We start from the raw sequence: 9,290 nt of genomic DNA, 5'->3' as shown, positions 1-9,290 counted from the left end.
CGCCCGGGCTGGAGTGCAGTGGCCGGATCTCAGCTCACTGCAAGCTCCGCCTCCCGGGTTTACGCCATTCTCCTGCCTCAGCCTCCCAAGTAACTGGGACTACAGGCGCCCGCCATCTCGCCCGGCTAGTTTTTTGTATTTTTTAGTAGAGACGGGGTTTCACCGTGTTCGCCAGGATGGTCTCGATCTTCTGACCTCGTGATCCACCCGTCTCGGCCTCCCAAAGTGCTGGGATTACAGGCTTGAGCCACCGCGCCCGGCCTAGTTTTCTTTTTCTGTTTTGTCCTTTACTGGTTTTGGTGTTAGGGTGATACTGGCTTCATAGGATAATTTAGGGTGGTTTCCTTGTTTCTCTATCTTGTGGAATAGTGTCAATAGAATTGGTACCAATTCTTTGAATATCTGGTAGAATTCTGCAGTGAATCCATCTGGTTTTGGACTTTTTTTGTTGATAAATTTAAAATTATTATTTCAATCTCACTGCTTGTTATTGGTCTGTTCAGGGTATCTAATCCTTTCTGATTTAAACTAGGAGGCTTCCATCATTTCAGGAATTTGTCCATCTCTTCTAGGTTTTCTAGTTTATGTGTGTAAAGGTGTTCATAGTAGCCTTGAATGATCTTTTGTATTTCTGGGGTATCAGTTGTAATATCTCCTGTTTCATTTCTTATTAAGCTTATTTGGATTTTCTCCCTTTTTTCTTGGTTAATCTTGCTAATGGTCTATCAATTTTATTTATCTTTTCAAATAACCAGCTTGTTGTTTCATTTATCTTTTACATTTTTTTGTTTCAATCTCATTTAGTTCTGCTCTGATCTTTGTTATTTCCTTTCTTCTGCTGGGTTTGGGTTTGGTTTATTATTTTTTCTCTAGTTGCTTGTGATGTGACCTTAGATTGCTGTTGGTGGTCTTTCAGACTTTTTGATGTAGGCATTTATGGCTATGAACTTTCCTCTCAGAACCGCCTTTGTTGTATCTCAGAGGTTTTGATAGGTTGCGTTACTGTTGTCATTCAGTTTGAAGAATGTTTACATTTCCATCTTGGTTTCATTTTTGACCCAATGATCATTTAGGGGCAAGTCATTTAATTTGCATGTATTTGCATGATTTCAAAGGTTCCTTTTGGAGTTGATTTCCAATTTTATTCCACTGTGGCCTGAGAGAGTTCTTGGTATGGTTTCAATTTTTCTTAAATTTATTGAGGCTCGTTTTGTGGCCTGTCATATGGTCTATCTTGCAGAAAGTTCCATGCACTGTTGAATAGAATGTATATTCTGCAGTTGTTGAATGGAATGTTCTGTAAATATCTGTTAAGTCAGTTTTTTCCAGGGTATTGTTTAAATTCACCATTTCTTTGTTGTCTTTCTGTCTTGATGAACTGTCTAGTGCTGTCAGTGGAGTATTGAAGTTGCCCAGTATTATTGTGTTGCTGTCTATCTCATTTCTTAGGTCTATTAGTAATTGTTTTATAAATGTGGAAACTACAGTTTCCACATTAGGTGCATGCATGTTTAGGATTGTGGTATTTTTGTGTTAGACAAGGCCTTTTCCATTATATAATGTCCCTCTTTGTCTTTTTTCACTGCTGTTGCTTTAAAGTTTGTTTTGTTTGACATAAGAATAGCTACTTCCGCTTGCTTTTGGTGTCCATTTGCCTGAAATATCTTTTTCCATCCATTTACCTTAAGTTCATGGGAGTCCTTATATGTTAGGTGAGACTCTTGAAGGCAGCAGATAGTTGGTTGGTGAATTCTTATCTATTCTGCACTTCTGTATCTTTTAAGTGAATCATTTAGGCCATTTACATTCAATGTTAGTATTGAGATGTGAGGTATCATTTCTTTCATCATGCTATTTGTTGCCTGTATTTCTTGATTTTTTGTTTTTGTTTTTTGTGTATTTTTGTTTGTTTTACAGGTCCCATGAGAAGTATGCTTTAAAGAGATTCTGTTTTGATATGTATCCAGGATTTGTTTCAAGATTTAGAGCTCCTTTTAGCAGTTCTTGTAGTGGTAGCTTGGTAATGACAAATTCTCTCAGCATTTGTTTGTCTGAAAAAGACTGTATCTTTCCTTCAAATATGAAGCTTAGTTTCACTGGATACAAAATTCTTGCCTCACAATTGTTTTGTTTAAGAAGGCTGAAGATAGGCCCCCAATCCTTTCTAACTTGTAGGATTTCTGCGGAGAAATCTGCCATTAATCTGATAGGTTTTCTTTTATAGGTTACCTGGTGCTTTTGCCTCAGAGCACTTAAAATTTGTTCCTTTGTCTTAACTTTAGATAACCTTTAGATGACAATATTCCTAGGCAATAATATTTTTGTGATGAATTTCCCAGGTATTCTATGTGCTTCTTGGATTTGGATGTCTAGGTCTCTAGCAAGTTGGAGGAAGTTTTTCTCAATTATTCTCTCAAATATGTTTTCCAAATTTAGATATCTCTTCTTCCTCAGGAATGCAAATTATTCTTAGGTTTAATTGTTTAACATAATTCCAGTGTTCTTAAAGGTTGTGTCCATATTTTCTTATTCCTTGTTTTTGCTTTTGTTGGATTAGATTATTTCAAAGACCTTGTCTTCGAGCTCTGAATTTCTTTCTTCTGCTTGTTTGATTCTATTGCTGAGACTTTCCAGAGCATTTTACATTTCTATAAGTGTGTCCATTGTTTCCTGAAGTTTTGATTGTTTTTTATTTATGCTACCTATTTCCTTGAATATTTCTCCCGTCACTTCTTGTATTATTTTTTGGATTTCCTTACATTGGGTTTTGCCTTTTTCTGGTGCCTCCCTGATTAGCATAATAACTAACCTTCTGAAATCTATTTCAGGTAAATCAGGGATTTCTTTTTGGTTTGGGTGCATTGCTGATGAGCTACTGTGGTTTTTTGAAGGTGATAAATAATCTTGTTTTGTCATATTGCCAGAGCTGGTTTCCTCGTTTCTTCTCATTTGGGTAGGCTGTGTCAGAGGGAAGGTCTAGGGCTGAAGGCTGTTGCTCAGATTCTTTTGTCCCATGGGGTGTTCCTTGATGCAGTACTCTCCCCCTTTTCCTATGAATGTGGCTTCCTGAGAGCTGAGCTGTAGTGATTGTTATGTCTCTTCTGGATCTAGCCACCAAGCAAGTCTACCAGGCTCTGGGCTGCTACTGGGGGTTGTCTGCAGAGAGTCCTATGATATGAACCGTCTGTGGTTCTCTCAGCCGTGGATATCAGCACCTGTTCCGGTGAAGGTGGCAATGGAGTGAAATGGACTATGTGAGGGTTCTTAGCTTTGTTGATTTAATGCACTACTTTTGTGCTGGTTGGCCTCCTGCCAGGAGGTGGTGCTTTCCAGAGAGTATCAGCTGTGGTGGTGTGGGGAGGAGCAGGTGGTGGGTGGGGCCCTAGAACTCCCAAGAGTATATGCCCTTTGTCTTCAGGTACCAGGGTGGGAAGGGAAGGACCATTGTGTGGATGCAAGGCTAGACATGTCTGAGCTCAGACTCTCCTTCAGCAGGTCTTGCTGCAGCTGCTGTGGGGGATGGCGGGGAGCTTTCCAGGTCAATGGAGTTATGTTCCTAGGAGGATTATGACTGTCTCTACTGTGTCATGCAGGTTGTCAGGGAAGTGGGGGAAAGTTGGCAGTCAAAGGCCCCATGACTTTCCTTCTTCCCCCACCTGCGGACTCTGCATACCAGATTCAGGCCCTCCCCAGAGTTCTGGCCAGGAGGTTTCTTGATTAGCTCAAATTGTTATCAAGTTCAGCTGGAGATTTCCTACTCCTTGTGGCCTTTTCCCAGTGCTTCTAGCCATCCTCCCAAAGGACCCCTGTGAGACAAGGAAAAAACGGCTTGTTAGGAGACCCAGCAAGCTCCCAGGGCTTTTTCCACTGCTTGCTCTACTTCTGTATTTTACTCACCTCTCTAAACCGACCCAGCTTCAGGTAAGCTCGAAATCTTCTACGTAATCTAGGCATTCAGTTTTCCCAGGAGGGGTGTATGTTTGGGCTGGATGATCTCCCCTTTGAATTTGAATAAATCAGGTTTCCTGATTTATTCGTGCAGTCATTCTGGAGCAAAAATTCACGATGTGAGCCTCCACATGCTGCTCTGTCCATCCACGTCGGAGCTGCAGTCTAGTCCTGCCTCCTATTTTTCATGATCTCCAAGACTGTGTTGCTGAATTTTGTGTATCTCTATTCCTTGATTCTACCTTTCACCTAACTTACTCAGAATCTTAGTAGTGACCCTTTTGTTGGATTGAATCACAGTATCTGAGGCCTACTCCGCCAAAAATGATTCGTAAACCAGTGTTTCAATTTCTAATTATATGGAGAAATGGGAGGGCCAAGAAGGTTGAAAATTAATGTCCTTGGAACAGCTCATTCTCTTGTTAGGGAAACTAACTTAGAAACCCAAATTAAGTTAGAAACTAGTCTAGGTTCCAGCAAAGCAGACTAATGTGAACTCCAATGGTATTAATACGTTTATCTAATATTTAATGAGCATTCGCCATGAACGAAGCATGATTTTGGGTTCTTTGTTGGCTGCAGAGTTGAGTCACTGATGAAGTCCACCTCTCTGAATGGGGATTTTGTTCATAGGGATTATGGACCAGCAGATATGATGCTGCCAGTCCCTGTCTCAGAATCCATTATTCTTTGGGTATTGACTATCCTCACCATTGTCACTGTTATCCCTGAAATTGAGTGATAGTTCCCATTTCCCACACTAATTTAAAATGTTTTTTTCTGTGGGTGTTTTGAGTTTTCTTTTTTTAAGTTGTTTGCCATCCTTTGTTTTCATAAATATAAAGTTGTCCAAATTGTGGAGAAGAATTGTCATTTTCTTTATATATTTTTTCTATTTCCTGTGTATTTTTCTTACCTTTTCTTCTTTACCCCCAACCCTCTGAGGAAAGTCTATCTCTGTCCTGGTTGAGGTATTTTTGTTCCCTGATCCACTGGAGTCCCTGGCATCATCCGAGTCCCTGGCATCATCCACAGTCCCTAGCATGGGAGGTGCTCTGCAGTTTAGGACACTAAAGGCCTTGGTCCGTTTTTACTGCAATCTAGGACAGGCACTAATGCTTATGTTTGCATGTGGGTAGAAGGTGGATATGCTGATAATGGTCAGAAGGAGACATCAGGACTTTTATAAACCAGTGAAGTGGTTATTTTGTTCGTTAGTGGAGATGTGGAAAGTAGATTCTATATCCTTCCTTAGTGAATCTCTGGCAGCTGAAAAATCACCAATCATTGATCCTTGACTCACAACATCCTCCATTACCAGTGGTGAGCAAACCACAGATGCCAGACTTGCAGGAATTTCGAATGACTTCTTATTGACCAAATGCCAAACCACTCAAGATTTCTAGTCCACAATGAGCTTGTAGCACACCCCAACAAACTTCTCCTCAAATAACTGCTATCTTGTTCTAACTCACAAGAGAGGTCTTGTGTGCCTCTCTAAATAGATCCAGAATGGCTGGGTGCGGTGGCTCATCCCTGTAATTCGAGCACTTTGGGAGGCTGAGGTGGGTGGATTACGTGAGGTCAGGAGTTTGACACCAGCCTGGCTAGCACGGTGAAACCCTGTCTCTACTAAAAATACAAAAATTAGCCAGGCGTGGTGGCGGGCGCCTGTAATCCCAGCTACTCCGGAGGCTGAGGCAGGAGAATCGCTTGAACCCGGGAGGCAGAGGTTGCAGTGAGCTGAGATCGTGCCATTGCACTCCAGCCTGGGTGACAAGAGCAAAAAAAAACCCCAAAACAAAACAAAACAAAAAATCCCCAAAAAACCACTCCATCTCAAAAAATAAAAATAAAAACAAAAACAAAATAAATAGATCCAGAGATTTCACAGGAACTTAATTCCTCCCTGGCACTTAGAATTCAGGGAGTGTTTACTTCATGCCTGGTTATTGTCAACCCCCTCATCACACCTACCTACACACACACACACACACACAGGCTGAATCCTATTCCCTAGACAGAAGGAATGGCTGTTTCACCAACTTTGGTTTCACCAACTTATAGTTTCTCTCCTACCCCAGAAGTCCGTGTTGCTCAGTTCTCAGAATGCACTGCGATCAGGTTTTCCTGTTTTCATCGTGTGCAAAGTTGCTGAAGGCTGACTGTTATTCCAGCCTAGATCCTTTCTTCATTTCTTTTCATATCATATCCCCCACAAACCCTCCCCTGAGTGCCCCTCTGGTTTAGGTAATCATTTTCCATGTTCTCGTAATTTTTGGATCGCAGCTCCATTCAAGCACTGAGCTCACCTAAATAGAATACTTTTGTGGGTGTTCAATTGCGTTCAGTACAATAGTGACTAAGGGATATCTTTACGGGTCTGCCTCTCCCAGGAGATTGGTATCTTTGGGCGCATAAATGTGTTTTTTAAATCTTCAAATCACCAAGTCTAGCACCAGGACTGGAATAATGAGGTCTCCTTGAACTGACCATGAGTGTGAACCTCAAGGTGGTGCCATTTGTCTAAAATCTGGAATCTCCTTGAACATTTGCAAGATGCCATCAGTCACTAGGGGGAGACCTTACTCCCATACCCAGATGCAAAGCTCAAAGTGATTAAATTGAAATGATAGTTTTGCTGGGTTCTATGTGATCAAAACGACTGACCAGCTTTTCTCTTTTAGTCAAAAGAGGGTTTTGCATTCTCCTGGCAGGTGTATCTAAGGGCTGTCTCCTTGGATTTTACACTTATGGAGAAAGGAATAAGAAAATATGGGCAAAAGGGCACAGAAACATGAATATCACATGTTCTCACTCATACATGGGAGATGAAAAAGTTGATCTTATGGAGTTAGAAAGTTGAATGAGGTGGAAAGTGTGAGGAATGAAGAGAGGTTGGTTAATGGGTGCAAGACATAGTTTGAAACAAGGAACACATTCTAATATTCAGTAGCACAGTAGGGTGACTCTAGTTAACAATAATTAATTTATATTTCAAAATAGCTAAAAGATTGAGATGTTCCCAACATTAAAAATGCTAAATCTTTGAGATATGAATGTTTTGATTATCCCAATTTGATCATTAAACATTGTATGCATGTATCAAAATACTATTATATAGTCTGTATGACTTTTATCTAAAAAAAAAGTGTAGTCTTAATTTACCAAGGACAGAAAGATTCTATGTCCCCACCCCAAATTGACATAATCCATACTACATAGTCTACGTAGTCCAGAGTTGGAAAATTAGTTCCAGATCTCACAGCCTTGTTTTCACTGATTTGCCTCTTTTTCTCTTTCCTGTTTATCATGGGAGTATATTATGATGCTCAGTTCTTGCTTTCTTACAAATAAACATATTCTAACCTGTATTTTAAGAGCTGAGCTTACTTAATGCTGCAGAACGTTTCTTTCCTGTTGCTACAACTTCTTTTCCTGAAATTATCTTCCTCTTTGTCACTACTACAAATCCAGAGGGATGAGTATTTCTAAGTACAGGAGCAAATTTCAAAAGGAGATTTCGAGGGAGTTACTTTTGCTTTTAAAAATAGGTGGCTCTGACTGGGCGCAGTGGCTGATGCCTGTAATCCCAGCACTTTGGGAGGCCGAGGTGGGTGGATCACCTGAAGTCAGGAGTTCGAGATCAGCCTGGTCAACACGGTGAAACCCCGTCTCTACTAAAAATACAAAATTAGCCGGGTGTGGTGGCACATGCCTGTAATCCCAGCTATTCGGGGGGCTGAGGCAGGAGAATCGCTTGAACCTGGGAGGCGGAGGATGTGGTGAGCCGAGATCGCGCTATTGCACTCCAGCCTGGACAACAAGAGTAAATCTCCATCTCACGGAAAAAAAAAAAAAAAAAGGTGGCTCTTGGCCAGGTGTGGTGGCTCACTCCTGTAATCCCAGGAGTTTGGGAGGCCGTAGGCAGGCAGATCATAAGGTTAGGAGATCCAGACCATCTTGACCAGCATAGTGAAACCCTGTCTCTACTAAAATACACACACACACACACACACACAAATTAGCCGGGCGTAGTGGCACGTGCCTATAGTCCCAGGTACTTGGGAGGCTGAGACAGGGGAATTGCTTGAACCCAGGAGGTGGAGGTTGCAGTGAGCCGAGATAGCGCCATTGCACTCCAGCCTGGCAACAGAGCAAGACTCTGTTTCAAAAAGAAAGAAAAAAAGAAAGAAAGAAGAAAAGAAAGAAAGAAAGAAAGAAAGAAAGAAAGAAAGAAAAGAAAGAAAGAAAGAAAGAAAGAAAGAAAGAAAGAAAGAAAGAAAGAAAGAAAGAAAGAAAGAAAAGAAAAGTGGCTCTTGTGAGCTGGGCACATTGGCTCATGCCTATAATCCAAGCATTTTAGGAGGCCAAGGCTAGCAGATCACTTTGAGTTCAGGAGTTTGAGACCAACCTGGGCAACATGGCAAAACCCTATCTCTACAAAAAAAAAAAAAAAAAAAAAAAAATCAGCTGGGCATTGGCCGATCGTGCCTGTAGTCCCAGCTACTTGGGATGCTGAGGCTGGAGAATTGCTTGATCCTCGCATGTGGAGGTTGCAATGAGCTGCAATCACGCCACTGCATTCCAGCCTGGGCAACAGAGTAAGACCCTGCTTCAAGAAAAAAAGTAGCTCTTGCCTGTAATCCCAGCTACCTGGGAGGCTTGGCCCAGGGAATGCTTGAAGCCAGGAGTTTGAGAAAAGCCTGGGCAACATAGGAAGACTCTGTCACTTAAAAAAAAACCCTGATAACAAAAACAAGAACAAAGAGAAACAACATCTCTTGGCCATAGGAGTCCCACGATTGTCACAGTTATCTGTCAGTCAAAGCACGTGACCACAATGGAAATCAACAAATAAAACATATCTCCTTAGAAAGGACGAAGACTGCAGCCTGAGCATGTGTTCAGTCTCTGACCATCCTCTTACGAAATCTCGAAAATTAACAAATTAAAACAATAACAAAGAACGAAGTGGTAGACTGTACAGTGTGGTAGAAAGAAAACAGTGACAACATTTGATGAGAATGTTTAAAATTTTCTGATAGAGAGCAGATAGCACGCACTCTACAGGGAAATAAGACTGGAGAAAACTGAAGTACAAATATATGCTGCAGAAAAAAGCAACCTTTAGATAGAGGAGCTTTTGGTGGAAAAGAGGAAACAATGTTTAGGTCACAACTTGGATAATTATTGAAGCTGAACACAGGAAAGGATAAGAGTAGAAACATACAATCAGATACAAGCAGTTATTTCATTCCATTTCCCTCTATCCTTCCTCAATAAGTGGTTTTTCTCAATACAAGACAGGAGAACAAAGTGGACAATTGATTTTCCATAGC

This window comes from Papio anubis, chromosome 12, assembly GCF_008728515.1.
Source record: "Papio anubis isolate 15944 chromosome 12, Panubis1.0, whole genome shotgun sequence".
Lineage (NCBI taxonomy): Eukaryota > Metazoa > Chordata > Mammalia > Primates > Cercopithecidae > Papio > Papio anubis.
The sequence above is the reverse complement of the archived record's forward strand: the minus strand, read 5'-3'. Positions refer to the sequence as shown.